The 19,645-nt window shown below is 49.7% G+C and overlaps 1 protein-coding gene across 8 annotated transcripts in view; it reads right to left on the bottom strand.

Moving 5' to 3' along the window:
- Positions 1-19,645, bottom strand: part of COL27A1 (collagen type XXVII alpha 1 chain) — a 186,584-nt gene that overhangs the window by 151,023 nt on the left and 15,916 nt on the right. The window lies entirely within an intron of this gene.

Here is a 19,645-nt window from a genome sequence, read left to right as displayed (position 1 = left end):
GAAGCCTCTGCCATTGGGGCTGGTTTGCTAGCAAGAATATGCCTACACGACCGGCTGGGGATAAGAAACCCCAACTGAGACTCCATTTTGGGGTTCCCTGGTTTTGGGGCGTTCCATGTACAAGTTAGTGGTCACTGATCTGAGAGAAAAAGTGCACCCTGGTCTGGCCCTTGAAAGGGAGGACAATTGGGGCTCACACCTGGCCTCTCCAGAGCCCTTGCTGTGAGGCAGCCTTTGGCTGTGAAGAATATTCTCACCCTAGTGCAGTTGCTAGATTGCACCGTTTTCCTGCAAGGAACTGCAGATATGTAAGCATTGTTGTTTTGAGCCCTGTGAGACTTTGTCAGCCCTCGAACCCTGTCTAACTGCTGTCATTAGTGCAGGACCCTATGTACTAATACCCGCACACACGCATTTGCCAGGGTAAAAAAAAAAATGGTGATAATCAGAGATGGGTGATTACCACTCCTCTTTCCCGGGGCTGGGCAGTTTATTCACTGAGGGGTATTTTCTGCAGTTTTTCTTTTTTTTTAAAATTAATTTACTTTATTTATTTATTTTTGGCTGCGTTGGATCTTTGTTGCTGCAGGCAGGCTTTCTCTAGTTGCGACAAGCGGGGGCTACTCTTCGTTGCGGTGTGCGGTCTTCTCATTGCGGTGGCTTCTCTTGTTGTGGAGCAGGGGCTCTAGGCGCGCGGGCTTCAGTAGTTGTGGCACACGGGCTCAGTGGTTGTGGCTCGCGGGCTCTAGTGCGCAGGCTCAGTAGTTGTGGTGCAAGGGCTTAGCTGCTCCACGGTATGTGGGATCTTCCCGGACCAGGGCTCGAACCCAGTTCCCCTGCATTGGCAGGCGGATTCTTAACCACTGTGCCACCAGGGAAGTCCCTGCAGTTTTTCAACCAGGTTCTTATCTGGAATCTCACCTATCTGGATATCTGGGAATGGTTGTGATTTTATATGAACCCCATGCCTGCCCAGCACCTGAGGTTGGCTGCAGGATGTTGGCCAAGTTGACACCCCTGGGCTCAAGTTACAGCTCCACTCTGTACTAGCACTACGGGACCTCGGCAACCCTCTTTTCCTCCCTGAGCCTGTTTCCTCTTCTGTGAACTTAGGGTTATTAATGTGCGCCTCCGTGGTGACTCTTCCTTTCTCCCACTTCATCAGTCCCTGTGATCAAATACAGCTGGTCTTGGCTGGATGTTCCCCCCAAGGGAATGGGTCTCTGCTAGTTGTGTTGAGTTGCAAAAGCATGCTTCTTCTCACTGGCTGCCCTTGTTGAACACGTCGGTAACGGCTAACAGCATATCTCAGTTCAAATCCCTAGCTGTGTGGTCCTGGGCACGTCATTTAACTTCTTGGGAATCTCTTTTGTCCATTTCTCCATCTTTTGAATTGTGATAGCAGTAGCATCCTCAACTTTTTAAAAAGTTTACTGAAGTGTAGTTGATTTACAATGTTGTGCTAGTTTCAGGTGTACAGTAAAGTGCTTCAGTCCCAAATAAAGTGTTGGCTCCTTGGCAAAAAAAAAAAAAAAAGAATATATATATGTACATACACATATATTCTTTTTCAGATTTTTTTCCATTATGGGTTATTGCAAGATGCTGAATATAGTTCCCTGTGCTATACAGTAGGACCTGGTTGTTCATCTATTTTTTATATAGTAGTATCTGTTAATCCCAAAGTCCTTATTTATTTATCTATTTATTTTTATTGAGCGTCCTCATCTCTTAAATTGGTATAATAATATTACCAACCTTGTGCCTATAATGAGGACTCAATGAGTTAATATATATAAAGCACTTAGAACAGTGTCTGGCACATGGTAAAAGTATAACAAATATAGGTTGTATTTATTACTATCATTATTTTTGTAATATTCTCAGATCGTTTAGGTGCCAATCCTTCAGAATAAAACAGTAGTTCTTGAAGTGATGAAGACATGAAAACTTGGGGCCAAAACTGGCCCCGGACTGTCCTTTTTCCTGGATGAAGATCTGAGAATCTTGATTGCTTTGGACTCTCTGATGTCCCAGGGACTGCAGCTTCATCCCGGGAAGCCACCCAGAGGCGTAGATCCATGTCCCTGTGCACAGAGGGCCAGGGCAAAGAGCACGTCATGATAAAGCTGATCCAGTCTCTCAAGTGGGGAAGATGAAGCCCAGGGAGTCAGAAAGCACCGCCCCACCATGGACACACGGAAAGTAAGGACCAACTGGTGTCCTGGAGCCGGCTCATGCCTACTCTGACTGGCTCAGGAGAGCAGCTGGTTAAATTTTCAGGAGGTTTGTGAGCTGCTGTCAAGCTCTTATTAAGAATTAGATTGCATAAACTTAAAATTTTAAAAGCAAATTATATTAAAAACAAAGTAACAAACACTCAAAACTCATCTCTTTCTAGTTATCTTAGTGCACTTTATCTGTGTTCTTGAAATTATTTACATCTGTTGTAAGTGGAGGGTGGACATACTATATAATGATGTGTTACCGAGCATCTCTGCTTAACTCGACATTCAGTGACATACACTGGCAGCTTGAAATTGGCCAGGGTGGGAGTACTTACACTTCTGAAATTGGCCAATGTAATAAATCAGGGCTTTTTCCCCCAGAGATCTTGTTATTTATTAGCTCACCACTGAGGTCTCCTGCTTGGGCTGGTAGTCTGGACACTGCAGAAGTAGGGAGCGTCCTCCTCTTCCCCTAGATCTGCAGTCTCCTCCCCCAGCACAATCCCAGATCTTACTCAGTCTTGGGGCATCACTTGGTGCTGTGACCTTCTCTGCCTTCTTGAAATTTCCTTCTTCTGCAGCATCACCTATTCCAACTACACTCCGCTCCTTGCAGTTTCCTAAAAACAATACACATTGCTCCCCCACTCCTCTGGTGCTTTACACATGGAGTTCCTCCTTTAGAGGGATGTTCTTTCTCTCCTTTTCTAGATTCTTATCCTGCAAAATTTGGAAGGTATCTCCTTTTCCGGGAAAATTTTCTTAAGGGCCCTCCCCCACCCCAATGCAGGCTGGATATAGTGGGTTGCTGGCAAATAGTTAACAATCGGCTCTCCAGAAAGGGAGGGGAAAACCCGGATTCTTAGCATCTGCCAGATTCTGAGTGCAGGGTTGGGAAGGAATGCGCAAACCGATATGAGTTCATTCCAGCACGTCACTGGCTGGATCACCTGCCTGCCTTTTCTGTCCCACAGCAGCCCTCCGACATCCCCCATAATACAGTGCTGAGCCAAGCCATATTACAGCCTGAGGCAAAAGGAAAAATCAGTCATTTTGATCCTGTCTTCATTTAAAAGTTTTATCTTTTGTTCATCATGATTTTTCTGCATTCATTTTGATTTTTAAAAATATTACAGGGAATTCACTGGTGGTCCAGTGGTTAGGACTCGGTGATTTCACTGCCGTGGCCTGGGTTCAATCCCTGGCTGGGGAACTAAGATCCCGTAAGCCTCACGGCAAGGCCAAAAAAAATAAATAAATAAAATAAAATATTACAGTAAAATATTATCTATCTTGATGACTGAGTTTTTTGGCATTGCATTAAATTTTGTTCCTCAGATAACTGCTTTACTCACCTCACCCTAGTTCCATCCCTGACATGATAGCCCATATCACACCATTATAATCACAGTTGAAACAGCTGTCTCCTTACCAGCTTATAAACCTAGGGGACAGGAATTTATTTCTGTGTTCCTTGGCACACAGTAGGTGCTCAATAATTATTTTTCAGCGAGGGAGTGGATGAACAGATGGATAAAACAACAACCCCTCAGTTCCCTTGCCCACAAAATAAGACACGCTGATGAAAGACATCCTCTGTTCTTAACTGGGGGAAGGTTTGGAGCTTTTGAGTTTCAGCTCCTCCAACTCAAAAAAGATTAATCCTGTCCTTGACCCGGGTGAGCCAGCCCCTGCGCTGGATATTTTCACTAGGACCAATCAGCACACACCTCCCACCTGAGGCAGCGATGGAAGGAATTTGAATTTGGAAAGTGGAGCCTGTACGAAAACCAAGGGCAGGACATCACAGAAAGACAGGCGTCCCTTGGATTCCAGGAAAGACTTTCTATCAGTTTGTATCACCTACCTCAAGAGGTAGCAGAGTTCCCATCTCTGGTTGGGTCCCAGGAGACTGCCATTTGGCAGGATCAACAGAAATGCTAGATGCTTCAGGATGGCTTCCAGCTCAGTTTGATGGGTTATCTGCCATCTGAGGGTACAAGGACTTGTTCCTGTGCCTGGTCCCTTCTTCACCATGACGACCACCCAAAAAGAGGTCTTCTGGAGATACCCCATCATTGGCTTCTCAGGCATCTCACTGGACTCCAGTTGGGGTGGGAGTTAAAGGGCTTTATTTCTACAAAATTGGCCATGGCTTCTGTTTCTTAAGCACTTGTTATGTGCTGGGCCCACTGCACAGAGCTTTGCACACATTAGCTCACTGATTGCTCACAAAACCCTCAGAGGTAGGAATTATTCTACCCATTTTACAGATGGGAAACAGAGAGGCTGGCAACTTGCCCAAGGTCACACAGCTAGTAACTGATAGAACTGAAATTCTAATCTAGGAACCATCTGATTCTAGAGTCCATGATCTGAACCACACCTATGCAAAGAAAAGGAATTTCTAAGATAGACCCCTTTTGAGTACTGGTGCCCATGAAAGTAAAAAAGTGGAGGTAGAAATGGGTAGGTGCAGCCATTTTTGTCCTTAACTCTGACCTGGCCTTGTCATCTGCTTTGGACATGCTTCCTGCTCTCCCAGCCCACCCAGCACAGAAGCCCCTTTCCTCCCACCATTCCATTCACCTCTCCACCAGTCTTCAAAGAGGAGTTGCATGTTCCCAAAGGGGGATTCTTCAGCTCCAAGACACTTGTAAAAATCCACATTTCCAGGGGGCGGGGGAGAGGGAGGCGTAAACAAGCAGTGAGCATCTGTTCCGTGCTAGGCTCTACATACATGCTATCAATCCTTACCACAGGACTCGGGGCAGGTGCTCATCCCATCTCCATTTAAAAGCCTGCATTGGCCAATATTGTAGTCACTAGACACATGTGGCTATTTAAATTTAAATTCTGTAAAATTAAAAAATAAAATAAAAGTTAAGTTTCTTAGTCATGCTAGCCACATTTCAAATGTTCAATAGGCAAGTGCTCCAATCAAAAGACATAGAGTGGCAGATTGGATAAAAAAAAACAAGAATCTACGATATGCTGCCTACAAGGGACTCACTTCAGGGCGAAAGACACACATAGATTGAAAGTGAGGGGATGGAAAAAGATATTTCATGCAAATGGAAATGACAAGAAAGTGGGGGTAGCAATACTCATATCAGACAAAATAGACTTTAAAACAAAGTCTGTAAAGAAAGACAAAGAAGGACACTATATAATGATGAAGGGATCAATTCAAGAAGAGAATATTACACTCATTAACACGTATGCCCCCAATATAAGAGCACCTAAATAGGTAAAACAAATACTAACAGACCTAAAGGGAAAAATTGACAGTAATGCAAGGGTTCAAAAGCCATATGCAGCTAGTGGCTACTGTATTGGACAGTGCAGACATAGAATACTTCCATCCTTGGAGTAAGTTCTATTGGACAGCACAGTATGGAGGAAGAATGGGACTATGAGAACGACTTGCTTGGAACCACACAGAGAGTTGTGAACAGAAGTGGGATGGGACCCATATTTCTCGCTTCCAAAGCCTCTACTCCCAGAGCCTGGAATATATTTGCCACCGCCTGGCCCCAGAACAAGGAGGATTGTTTGCCTAGGATGGTAGGTCGACTTGGGAAACCGAATAAGAGATCAGAAGACTGTGGGTGAATACCAAAGTGAAGAAAAGGAGCCAGCTGTTCTTGAGGGTTATTTTTATCCTGCCCAGATATCCTGGGGAGCTGCTCCCCTCCCCTTAAAGCTATTTTTATCTCAAGAGCTGGAATCAGAATGCTGTCTCCCTTGGATGGATGGAAGGAGCCACTGACACATCATAATTCTAGCAATGGGACCCCCCGTTTGCTTGACAATTTCCAAGGTGGGTTCGTATCCATTCTCTGGTGCCATTCTCGAGAGTGCAAGCCCCAAATTACAGATGGGGAAACTGAGGCTTGGATGGGTGCCGTGAGCTGTTTCAACAGCTCACATGTGGCAGAGCTGGGATTTAATGTCAGGCTGAGTCTGGGGTGGACTTCACACCCAAGTGGAAAAAAAAGCCTGAAATTGTTCCTGAACTCCACCTCACCCCTTTCTGGATGAGTGGGCAAGTTGCTTGATAGCTTTGAACTTCTTTTCTCTGGTCCATGACACAGGGAATTCTAATCTTTTTCTTGCCTCCTCCACAGTCTTGCTGGGAGCCTGGCCAATGGGAAAGCTTTTGGTAAATTGGAAAACACCCAACGCCCAGAAAAGATTTATAATAATAATAATTATTATTATTATTATTATCGTTATTATTGTCATCATCATAAGCTGTGAAATCTACCACTCTATGCAGCCTCCATCCCTTCCCCCTCTTTGGGCCTCAGTTTCCCTGCTTGAAACCTGAGCAGTTTGGCCCAGAGGATCTCCAGGGGGCCTTCCTTCCAGCTCTGGCTTGCCATTTCTATGACCCATTCATTCAGTCAACAAGTGTTTATTGAGTTCGAGCAGTCTGACACGGTGGGGAAATGAAGGGCCAGAAGGCTCTCTGTCCAGGCTGTTGCAGCCACATACGCAAATTTCCTTGTGTTTTCAAAAGGCAAATTATGGGAAACATGTTATTCACCATAACACATTCACCCCATCTCTCAGGGAAAAAAAAAAAAAATCCCTCCAGCCCCACCAAGAACTAAGCTAACAGAAGACAGAAACCCACCCTTGTTCCTCTGGGCAACTTGCCAGAAGCTGAAAAGGGGAAACTGTATGCAGCATGTGTCTGTGGGGCTGCTGCAGACCCCATAAACAACCTGTGTTTGTCTCAGCTCCCTGCATCCTGAGAGGTCAGCCACAGCCAAGGAAAAAAACAGCCTTGTTCTGTGCCCGGCCGTCCCCAGAGAGAGGAAAATTGTCCATAAATATTTTTATCTTCATGGTCACCAAGGGAGCTGAGAGGAAGGCTTTGATTCTCCAAACCCCTGGACCACTCCCTTCCTCTGGGGACCCCCTGGTCAAAGCTGACCTGGGCGTCCCATCTCCCACCCCCAAATTATAGGCTGCTGCCCATGTCGCCTGCCCCCAGGAGGTGGTGGGATTAGAGGCGGGACCACACTGTACACCGTGGCCAGCCTCAGGACTGTTGGAATTGCCTCTCCCAGCCAGCTGGTTTCCTGCCGGGAGCTGGGTGGGCAATGTAAAGAAAAGGAGGACCCAGAGGTGGTGCTGGGTTGGGGGGAGGGTCCCATCTGGATCTAGAGTTGCCTCGCTCATCAGAGCCCATGTAGAGGAGGTCCTGAGAGGCAGTTCTGATCTGAGAAGTGGTTTACAGCAAAACAGATCCTTGGAGTCCAAAGGACTTTCTAGATCCAGAGAAAGAATGGATAATGGTGCAATTTCAGATTCTGAGATAGCCACTGACACAGACATTCTGGGTCAGGAATTCCAACCCAGAACTCCTAAAACCATCCCACACGGAAACCTCCTGTGTCCCGTCCTGCCTTGCTGTCACCTCCTTGCCTATCTGAAGAAGACTGCTACCTTCTAGAACTTTCTAGAAGGGAATGCTGCACTGGGGAGTATATCAGACATGAGAACCTCCAAGGGTCATCCAAGTGCGAGGTTCTGTGGTTCCTAGATCACTTGAGCCATAAAATTTCATGCCCAAAGTGTTAAGACTTCTCATGCCTTTTGATGCCAGGGCTCTGAGGCTCTAAAATCCTGGAATCCTACTCGGCACTGCCTTTTGGCTTCTATGATTCCATGCTTCTGAGGCTAAGATTTCTGTGATCCTTCAACTCTGTGACCTACTTCAGCGCAGACAAGGACCTCACACAAGGGGGCATTCAGTCCCAGCAGGGATTATGCGCAAAGGCAACCTGTGTGGCTGCCTGACCACTCCTCCTTCTGTGATGGGCAGCATTCCTGGCCCCGAGGCTTCCAGAGCCTGGCCTGCCTTCTGACCTTCTCCTAGCCATCTCCCCACTTGGCCCCTACGTAATCCCACCCAGCCCCACCCAGCCCACATCACCAGGTGTAGACAAGGATGCCGCTGTGGCAGCCAATGCCCTGGTCTCCTCCATCAGCATCCATTCACACAGGACAGAGAGAAAGAGAGGCAGTAACTATGTCTCCTCAGGCAGTGTGTTCCCCAATGACTCAGCAACCAGAGGAGGTGGGCTTGTCCCTGGACCCAGTCATAGCTTGTTTCATCCATATCTGGGTGATTCAGAGACTCTGTCAGCCTCAAAATATGTCCTTCCGTGGCCTACCCTTGTTGGAAACCCCCATCTGTAGGAGATGCTCCTTTAGACAGAGGTCTCTGGATAGACTGTGTTAGCTGGAGGGGAGAGAGGGATCCTTCATTCTTCTTTCATTGTCTAACTCACTTATTCAACATGCACAAAGGCTAAATCTCAGTCCACAACACAGGGTACAAGAAATATGGCCTTCCTCTATTTTCTTTGAATAAACTAAATTCCAACTTTGAGTCCGTGCATCACCGTGCTGGCAGGAAATTCAGTGTTGGTCATTACTGAGGCTCCTTTACATCCCCCTATCCTGGTTCTGGTCATGCAAAGGTCCTGGGGTCTTATGCAGAGTAATACGTTTTGGGAGATCTCTCTGTTCTTCTGCTCCCATCTGTGGCCACTGAGGTGCACACTGTCTGTGCCAGATGTCCCTTTACGTCCAGTGACCTGGTGGCAGGTTCTGGACGTAGGAAGCTAAGAAACCAATGTGTTGCATCCAGTCTTCCTAGGGACACCGTGGAGCATCCCCTCTGAGGCTTTATCTGTTTCCCACCAACCCGAGGACCCACCAATGCCAACTTTCTCCTCCTCCTCGCCTCTTCCCTTCCCCTCTGGGACCCTTATCTCCTCTCTGAGCTCACACAAGACTTTACATCAAGCAGCCCCAGCGTTCAGCTCTCCCAAAACTCCAGCCACCAGAGCATCTTGAGGGCTGACCAGCTGCTTGAACCGGGGATGAAGGAAGATGCACACAGATCACAGCACCAATTACTACCTCACAAGCTCATCGTCCCAAGCACACTTATTTGCACTTTACCTTGGAAGATTTATTGGAGCAGCTGGCTGGCTCCTTGCTAACAAAGATAAGAGCAGAACCCCAGAGGAATGGGTCACGGCACGGGTATGGTTTGTGGGGTTGGCAAGGAGGTGAGGTCTTGGAAATTAAAGCTCAGTTGGAGTGACTATGTTGAGAGGGAGGGGTTTGGAAAGGGGGTGGGGTATTTGGGAGAGGCCTGATTGGCTCAATGCTTCCCTGGCCCTGCCTGCAGCCCTGGGAAGGGTCTTGAGAGCTGCTAGGGAGAGAGAACAGCCACACGTTATGAGGAGGCCTCTGGCAGCTGTGCAAAAAGCACCGGGCTTGGAGTCCCAGAGCCCTGACTTCTGGCCTTGAACCTGCCAAATTCACTATGAGACCTTGAACAAGTCTGTCCACCAATCCCCCAAAGCCCTCCACCCACCTCCTCCAGGCCTTGGTTCTCCATCTGAAAATACAAGCATTGGGCTTCCCCTCCTATAGAGCCAGGTCCTGATTCCCTGGTGCTGATGACCACATACCTCCAACTGGGCGTCTAGCATCATCCTTGTCTTTGTTCTCCTTTGAACCCCTCCCACCATCTTGAACAGAGCTGGCCAAAGGCTGCTGTCTGCGTGGATTCTGGCCTGGAATCACAGCTCAAGGACGGCTGGGGATGGGGTGGGACACAAGCCAATCAGAAGTGGTTGCATCTCTATATGTACCATGGAATATTATTCAGTCATAAAAAAGAAGGAAATCCTGCCATTTGCGACAACGTGGATAAACCCTGAAGGCATTATGGTAAGTGAAATAAGTTAGACAGAGAAAGACAAATACTGTATGATCTCACATTTATGTGGAATCTTAAAAACCAAACTCATAGAAAGAAAAAAAGGAAGAAAGAAGAAAAAAGAGAAAAAGAAACAGAAGAAAGGAGAAAAAACCAAAGAAAAGAAAAGAGAAAACCCAATGGAGAAGTGATGCAGGCACCCCTAGTCCTCAGACCCTCAGTATCAGGCCCAGCCATGGGCAGGGACAGGAGAGAAAGAGGCAGAGAGACAGAGATGGAGGCAGGAAAAGACAAAAAGAGACAGAATTCAGAGAGGCAGACAGAAAGGAAGCTGGAAACTTAAAGAGAAGTGGAGAGAGAGAAGACAGAGCCATGTACAAGAAGAGAGAGGACAGAAAAAGAGCACGACAGATGGCACCAGGAGAAATATATGTCTTAAATGGAGGAGAGAGACTTCCCTGGTGGCCCAGTGATTAAGACTCCAAGCTCCCAATGCAGGGGGCACGGGTTCAATCACGGGTCAGGAAACTAAGATCCCGCATGATGCATGGCACGGCCCAAAAAAAAAAAGGAGGAAAGAAACATCACAGGGAGAGAGCAAGAGAGGGATCAGAGATTCTGAGATACAGGCAGAGAAACTGAAGAAGAAATGGGCCAAGGAGAGAGAGGAGAACACACACGTGCACACACATGGTCACACACAGTCACACAGCACACACACTGTCACACACACCAAGGACAGGCCAGGAGAGGAGCTGGAAGACACAGGCTCAGCCTCTAGCCAGGAGGGCCCTTCCCACTCAGCCAGACCCCTGATGACCCCCAGAAGCCCTTCAGAAGCCCCCAGATGCTGCAGCATGGTGAGTTCAGATGACGTCACTACAGGCTGCTCCCTTTGCCTGCTGGGCACCCAGCCCAAGTAACGCGAGTCAGTGGCCTCCTTGAGATGCTGGTACCAAAGCCCGCCGGTGCCCGTCGTGCCGTCCACACTGCAGAACCCACATCCTCACTCCTTCCCTTCCCTGTCCCGCTCCCCCTGGCAGCCCTCCCTCCCTTCCAGGTTTTATCACTAAACCACACATCTGGTCTCTCTGTCTCAGGATTTGTTTCTAGGGAACCTTGCCAAAGACACTCACCTCTCAGCTTCAATTCTTTCTGAAAATAGGGATAATCAGACTCACTCCTCAGAGCTGTTCTGATAATGAAATGAAAGGCAATACACAAATCACTTGATATGGGGCCTGCCTGGCACTGAGTCAGCCCTTAATAAATGCTCATCATCACCACCATCATCATCATCATCACCAGCACAGAGGGCTGTGGGTAAGTGGGGAGACTGAGGCCAGGCAGGTCCTTCCTCTCTTCAGTGCTCTGTTTCTAGCACAGTTGGCTCCCGTGAGCTTCGTGCCCATCTAGCCAACTCCCTGGAGGTCCCATGGATACTGCAAACTCAATTTGTCCAAAACTGCCCTGTCACTTCCTCCTCATACCCCAGCTTGCTTCCCCTCCAGTGCGCCCCTCCCCTCCTCCTGCCCCCAAGGAGGATAGATACTTTGTCATTTATTGATATTTCTAATGACAAGAACAGAGCCTGGAATAGAGGTGACACTCCATACATGTTTGCTGAATGAATGAGTGAATGAATGAATGAGTGAGTGAGTGAGTGAAGGGGAAACATCAACAAGGAAAGACATAACTTGCCTAAGAACACACCAAGCATGGGAAAATAAACCCAGAGCTGGGGTTCCTGCTCTCACAGCCCCCTGCAGGTTAAGCCAGCAGCAGGAGCTGCTGGGGACCAGCCCAGGGCTCTCTCTGCCCCCATCCCAGGCCCTTTGAGTCTCTGAGAGCAGCCAGTGTCCAGCCAATGTCCAGGGATGCTCACGGGCTCTCCTAGGAAGCTGGCGACGGGCCGTGGGGAGCTTCCGGCCACTTCTGAGTTGTCTGCGCAGGCGCTGTGCACACAGGTGGGCTCCCTGCAGGAGGGAGGTGCCTCCTTCTGTCCTGGGGCAGAGGGCCGCTGAACCTCGCCTCACTGGCTTCCAGGGCCGCAGGACCCTGGGCCACGGCCCACTGCCCAGATGGGAAGACAGAGGCACAGTGGGTTCACCCAAGGTCTGAAGTCAGAAATTACAGTCACCGCTGGAGCTATTTATTCAGCCCTTTCTCTACTCCAGGCACTGGGCTGGGTGCTCTGGCCATGGGATCAACTCCTAGGCATAGAGCTTATTACCGCCACTTGAAACACAGGGGCAAGGTAGCCTAGAAAGGCCGAGCAATTCACTCAAGGTCACGCAGACTCAAGGTCGGGCCGGAACACTGTGGAATCCTGGTTGGTCCCAGAGTCAGCTGTGACACAGCCCCTGATCCCTACGGATTTGTCCCTTGCCCTGGGTGCCTGGGCACAGGTACCCAGCTGATGCTGGGTACACAGGCGCTCCCTTCCACGGCCCTCACCCGCCCACCGGCCCTCAAAGCCCCTTTCATGGGCTTGCTCCACACCCCACTGGGGAAGCCAGACAAAGCCGCTAGTGTTGGCATTATTTTTCTATTTCCAGATGGATCTGTTTTCTGGCTCCATCCAGGGCCTCCCATCACTGCGTGGGGGCTGGAGACCCAGCGCCAGGTTAATATTAGGAGGCAGCAGGAAAAAAAGGCAACCCGATGCAGCTCCTTACAGAGTTCTGGGCTGTTCCACCAGGGCAGCCTCGGGGGAATATTCCTGGGGCTTTTAAGGGGGCCTGGCAGCCAGGTGGGCCGCAAGGAAAAAAGAATACTCCTTTTTTTTTTTTAATTTTTCAAGGAAGCTCTTCAGTGTTCCATTTGGGGCTGGGGCCCACCATGGAGTTCCCAGGTGACCTGTGGAGCTGAGTTGGACTCTCCACACACTGAACTGAAGATGGTATTTTAAAATTCAACCAGGCAGTCATTCATTTAACCAACATTTACTGAGTACCTACTACTGTCAGGTGACGCACAAAGGTATCTACTCTGGTGGAGCCCACAGCCTACTAGGGAGATGGCATTAGTCAGATCATTGCACATGTGAAGGGGCCCTTACCACTGGGATAAAGTGCTGTGGAAAAGAAGGCCCATATACAGAGGATGTCAGACTTTGGCTTTTTTTCAAACCACCCAATCTAAATGCCTGATTTTTCAAAAGAAGAAAAAGAGGCCCAGAGAGGGACAGAGACTCCTGGGTACCCAGAAAGGGTACCAGGGTCCAGAGCTGTACTCCCTCCAACTTTGGCTGGGTCATGGCAGAACGACATGGACAATGATAGAATCCTGGCAGCCTTGCCCTTGATCTTGGGGGAATATGTAAAGAAGATCAGGATATGGGGAACTTACTGACCACCATTGATGAAAGCCAAGTGTGTGAGAAAGTTGTCTCCAAAGCTCCTTAAATCTGTCTGTTAATGGAAAAGTGACTCAGTTACTGTTCCCAAAAAATCCAATCCAGCCCAAGGGCGGACATGTTTCACCCTCTTCTTGGCCTCCAACACCCAGGAACAAAATCAACAGATTTCTATGTTGTATGTTTGGTTGGGGCATAGGTGGGAATGGGGACAGGGGAGAGACGGGAGGTCCTCTGAGGCCCAGGAGAAGTATCAGGGGAGTCTGACCTGAAGCAGAGTCATCTCAGTGGGCAGACAGCCACTTGAAGGGCTGTCCTGTACAACAGTCTATGTGGTCTGGGTGGCCTTGGGGAAAGCTCCAGAGGGAGATTTCACCCCACCCGGAAAAGGAACTTGAGTTTCAAACAACGTACGGGGGCTTCCCTGGTGGCGCAGTGGTTGAGAATCTGCCTGCCAATGCAGGGGACACGGGTTCGAGCCCTGGTCTGGGAAGATCCTACATGCCACGGAGCAACTGGGCCCGTGAGCCACAATTGCTGAGCCTGCGCGTTTGGAGCCTGTGCTCCGCCACAAGAGAGGCCGCGATGGTGAGAGGCCCGCGCACCGCGATGAAGAGTGGTCCCCACTTGCCGCAACTAGAGAAAGCCCTCGCATAGAAACGAAGACTCAACACAGTCATAAATAAATAAATAAAAGAACGTGAATTTCTAAAAAAAAAAAAAAAAAAAAAAACAACGTACGGATAAAAATGGGGGGTGGTAATCAGCCAGGCCTGGCAGGGGTGAGGGGCAGCACAAGCAGAAATCAATGACTCTTTGGCAGGGGCTTGAGGGGAAACTTCTGGCCCGGTTGGGAGATTGGATCAGAATCCAGGGCCAAAGGAGGTCTACAGATGTTGTCACACTCAGGATCCTGGCAGGAGGCAGCACACACTGCTAAAGGGGTCAACTGTGACAGCATTCAACGCTCCAGGCAAAAAGACTAGCTGATAACTAGTGATACTACTGTTAGTGACAGTGATTAAAAAAAAAAAATTAGAATGGAACTTCTCCGTGGAAATATTCAAAGCAAGGCATCCACAGAGGACTGGGCAGGGTTGTGGGAATCAGCCGGGGCTGGTGAAGACCTGGGGGCAGTGAGAAGCTCTTGCCATCCCAGCCTAAGGGGCAAGGGGAGGGAACGGGTTAGGGGGGGTGGGCAGGAGGTGCAGCCTTAGGAAAGCAGCCATCGCAAAGCTACAGTAGCGCAGGGCAGAGAGGGTGCAAATACCCCAGCCTCTCTCCCCTCCTGCCCTCCGATAGCGGTGTCCCCACAAACCAAACCCATTCAGAAGTTAGGGGACAAGGGAGCCAAGGTGAGGCTGTGCAGCATGTAGAGGTGAGCCTCCTGGGGCACAGGGCAGGGCAAGGAAGGGCAGGGAGTGGATGGAGGACCAGAGAGGGGGAGGAAATAACAAGATGAGACATGTTTTGATTGGTTGTTCACGTGTCCATCTTTAAAAGAAATGCCTTGGGTGGTAGGGCAATTTCCAGTTGGCCACAGGCCTCAGCACTCCCAACTGCCTTACAGTTCAACTGGCCCAGTTTACATATGTTCCCAGCTGGCCCTTGTAGGCAATTGAGTCTGTGAGCCCCGGGAAGAGGAACTCAGAGGTGCCTTCCAAACTCCCTCTGACTTCACAATTCTCGAGGAGGAAGGAGTTAGATGGAGAAGAGAGGGTCACTTGTTCAACATGTACTGAGCCCCTCCGCTGTGTTGGGACCCAGCTGGGGTTCTGGGAAACCAGTGTTTGTCAAGACAGACTGGTTTTTAACCTCAGGGATCTTACAGTCTGATGGGGGGTAACATGAATTTGTTGAACAAGTATCTGGTAGGCATGGTTGGGTGTTGGGGACATAGCAACAAGTATTAATTCCCCTGCTCTTATGTTCCAGTTAGGGGAGACAGAAAATAGATCAGGAAACCCATGAACGTATAAGCTAGTTTTATAAGTACTGAGAAAAAAACCAAAGCAGGCTAAGTGGTTTGAATATGATGAGACCAATGAGGCTTGTTAAAGTTACCCATTGCTGTGTAAAAGACAATCGCAAGCTCGGTGGTTCACACAACAACCATTTCTATGCTCACGGATTCTGTGGGTCAGGAATTTGGGCCGAGCACAGCGGGGAGGGCTTGCCTCAGCTCCTTGAGGTCTGGGGCCTCGGCTGGGAAGACTCAGATGGCTGTGGGGGGGTGTGAGCAGGTGAGGGCTGGACTCATCTGGAAGCATCTCCATTCATGCTTGTGGTAGGCACAAGAGTGCCTGTCGCCCCCAACCAAAGATGTGCACGTCCTAATGCCTGGAGCCAGTGAGTATGCTACCTTATGTGGTAAAAAGGCTCTGAAGATGTGATTAAATTCAGGATTTTGAAGTGGTTAGAGTATCCTTGGTTACTCAGACAGGGCCAACGGAATAGTGAGAGTCTTTATAAGGGAAAGAGGGAGGCAGGAAAGTCAGAGAAAGACATGTGACAAGGGAAGCGGGGGACATAGTCAGAGAGGTTAGAAGATGCTACTCTGTTAGTTTTGAAGGTGGAAGAAGGGGCCATGAGCCAAGGAATGCAGGCGGCCTCTAGAAGCTGAAGAAAGGCAAGGATTTCCCCCAGAGCCTCCAGAAGGAATGCAGCCCAGCCAGCAGGTTGATTTTAGCCCAGTGAGATCCATTTGAGACTTGACCTCCAGAAGTGTTAAGAGAACAAATTTGCATTATCGTAAGCCACTGAGTTGGCGGTAATTTGAAAACACAGTAGCAATTAGAAGCTAATATAACATGTCTGGTGCCTTGGCTTTAGGTAACTAAAAAGTGGGCTCAGCCAGGACAGCTGACCAGATCACCCCCATATGACCTCGCCATGTGGCTTGGCTTTCCTCACAGCATGGCGGCCTCAGAGCGGTTGGACTTCCCATGGTGGTTCAAAGCTCTAAGAACAAGCGTTCCAGCAAAAAGGCAGAAGCTCCATGGCCTTTCACAGCCTAGCCTCTGTGAAGTCCCACTGTGTCACTTCCACCGTACACTATGGGTCAAAGCAGTCACAAGGCCACCCAGAATCAAAGAGAAGGGACAGAGACCCCACCTCTTGCTAGGAAGAGGGTCAGGAAATTTGCAGCCATGTTTTTAAAATCACCACAAGCCTAGTTTAGATAGGGTGGTCAGGGAAGGCCCCTCTGAGGAGGTGACATTTGAAGAGAGCTTGGATGAGGTGAGGGAGCTAAACAGGGGCAGAGAGTTCCAAGGAGAGGAAACAGAAGCACCAAAGCCCAGAGGTGAGAATGGGGCAGGGAAATAACCGGGCCATTCTGGTCCGTGTGACAAGTGATCCGTAGGGGCTCAAGGGGCTGTGGGAACCCAGCTGAGGGCCCTGGAACCAGTCTGAGAAGGTTCTAGAAGGAAGGGATATGTGAGCCGAGGGCTGATGATTGGGGCTGAGACGGCCCACGTTGGAGGACTTGGCAACCCCTCTTACATGCTCCCCACCCCACCTTGCAGAGGACTGAGGACTGGTCCGGGCTCCTCTCACTCCGGCCCCCCAGGGACCCCCACAGGCACAAGCAGACCTTGGTAAAGGCGTCTGCTTCCTGGGCCTTGAGTCTTCTCTTTCTGTGCCCCCTGTTGCCCATCCCTTTCCTCCCAGACATCCTTCCACAGGATCCACTAGATGAAGTCTTACCTCATTAACCCAGGGCTGGACAAGTGCACTTTCTCATGAAGGTAAACAGAGCCGGTGGGACACAGAGGGAGGCTGTGTGTCACAGGCAGGGAGCCTGCCTCCCAACGGATACCTCCCACGCCTGTCCCCCGCCCACCTTTCAGGGCCCAATCAAAGCTTTCTTCTCTTTGCAGCTGCAGCCAGGGAGGTGGGAGGAGGCCAAGGTCCAGCCAGTGAGAATGGAGCAGAAAACATTTCTCTGGTCTCCGGGGTCAGCACAGGAATTCCAGCCCCAGCACAGGACTTGGCATGTAGAAGATGCTCAATAAATATTCCTTGAATAAAGGAAAGAAAGAAAGACAGAGAGAGAGGGAGAGGGAGAGAAAAGAAAGGGAGGGAGGGAGGGACGGAGGAAGGAAGGAAGGAAGAAAGGAAGGAAGGAAGGAAGGGAGGAAAAGAGAGAAAGGAAGGAAGGGAGGAAAAGAGAAAAAGAAAGGAAGAATTTTTTCTCTGACACACAAGATGGTTAAAAGCACAGGCCATGTTTCTATGGTCTTGGGTTCAAATCTTAGTTCAGCCTTTTACTAATTTACTGCAAGTCATTTTACCTTTCTGGGCCTCAGTTTCCTCATCTATAAGATGGGGATAATCATGCCAACCTTACAGAATTACTGCGATGATTAAACAGGATGGTCTCCAAAAAGTGCTGATAAAGAAGATGACGATGGTGATGAAGAAGATGGTGGGTAACAGGCCTAAGCCCTCAGCACATGCCAGGCACGGCTCTGAGACCCCTCTAAGAATCAGTATGTTTCATCCTCACAACAACTCAAGGAAACATTTTGCAGATGAGGAAACTGAGGCACAGAGAGGTTAAGTGACTTGCCAAATGTCACACAGTTGATAAGTCGTATATCACGAATCCAAACCCAGGCAATGTGCCGAGCCTGTACTTGAGCTGCGTTCCACAGAGGCTGGCATGTAGTAGGTGCTCATTAAGGGGCACGTCCTCTGCCCATTGGGTAACTGTCTTTGCTCTCATTGGGTAGTGAGCACTTAAAGGTGGGGCTGCTGGATCCTGCCTCCTGGTCCCCAGTCCTGGGCTGGGCCCACAGCAGTGTTGCCTGGATGGGTGTGGCACCAACAAGGGTGTCACTCTTGTCATGCCCTTTAAAGGGATAAGAGTGCTCTGAAGTCTGGCTGTCTGGAGTTGAATGTCACCACCATTTACTGGCCCCAAGCCTCAATCTCCCTAACTATCAGCAGGGAGAATCAGAGCACCCATGTCGCATGGTCTTGTGACTGAGACCAGGATGGATGACGCTTAGCAGAATAGCGGGTGAGAGCTCAGTGGACGCTAGCTACTGTTACAATTATTTTTGTTGTTCTTCCATACTCCTGCCAAGTTTCCCAACAGGACCCTGGCTTTGCAAGGACCAGGCCATCCTCCTGGGCAGAGAACAGTTAACCAGGCTCTTTCTGGCAACAGGTAACTTAATTCCCATCTCAGATGCTGAGGCGGAGACCAACGCAGAGGTGAAGCTGGAATGTGAGATCAGCCCGGGGCCGTGTGCTCCCCAGGGAAATGGCCAGAGCTTTCACCCCAACTCTTTCTTCTCCCGCCTTCCAGAGCAGTGGTCATAGATACGGTGAAACAAGATCAGCCTCAAGTGGGACTGGGGTTGGGAGGGAGTTGGGAGCAGGTGGGTTGAGAGGGTGTAACACAAGTCCTCTCAGTGTCCCTCACAGACAACATTGAATCTGCCCTTTGACTTCCCCAGAGGACCAGAGAGGTTAAGGTCCCGGGCCAGTATCACACAGCTTATCTGGCAGCCAGCTGGACTTTCTGAACTAGGAGGTCCCTAAATTCTAAAACTCTGTGATGCCCCCAGCCCAGCCCACGGTCACTTCTTAAGGGACAGAGGGTTGCAGGGTGATGATGGGGGAGTCTTTTACATGTGTCTTAGGGAGCTAGGCCAGAGCCTCCAGTGTGGGGAGGGCGGGGAGCCAGCAGGCGGCGGGATCAGGTACCAGGCCCTGCTCCTTCGCTCCCCAGTGAGCATCAGTTGCTCTGAGGAGGGGAGGAGAAGCAGGACTCCAGGGATGGAAGGCACTGGAAAGCCATTTCTCTAGCGCCGGCCGAGGGCACCCCCGGGCTCAATCTCCTTTTCTCTCTGCCTGGCTTCTGGCGCCAGCCCTCTCTGGCTGCGGTCTCTGTTATTTCTCTATCCCTGTCTCTGCTGGCCTTGCTTTGCATCTCTCTGTCTCTTTCTGTTTCTCACTATATAGCTCCCTGTGTCTCTATATCCTGTTTCCCTCCCTTTCTTTTCTTGTCAGTCTCTCCCCATGTATCTCCCCCTGTTTCTGCCTCTCCTGCATGTCTCTCTCCTGTCCAAGGCCTCTCTCTCTCCCTGTCTGTTTCTCTCTCATTTCTGCCTCTCCTCCTCTCCCTCCTCTTCCTCTCCCTCCTCCCCTTCCTCTACCTGCTCCTCTTCCTCCTTCTCCATTTCCCCTCTGCCCTATCATCCAACTCATCTGGGACAGAGAACGGATCTGGGTAGGAGAGTGACACAGCAGGGCTGGCAGGTAGGCTGGAGGAGGGGAGGGCAGGGCGAG

Source organism: Balaenoptera ricei, chromosome 6 (genome assembly GCF_028023285.1).
Source record: "Balaenoptera ricei isolate mBalRic1 chromosome 6, mBalRic1.hap2, whole genome shotgun sequence".
NCBI classification, from domain to species: Eukaryota; Metazoa; Chordata; class Mammalia; order Artiodactyla; family Balaenopteridae; genus Balaenoptera; species Balaenoptera ricei.
Note: the sequence above shows the minus strand (reverse complement) of the source record. Positions and strands in the feature narration are given on the sequence as shown.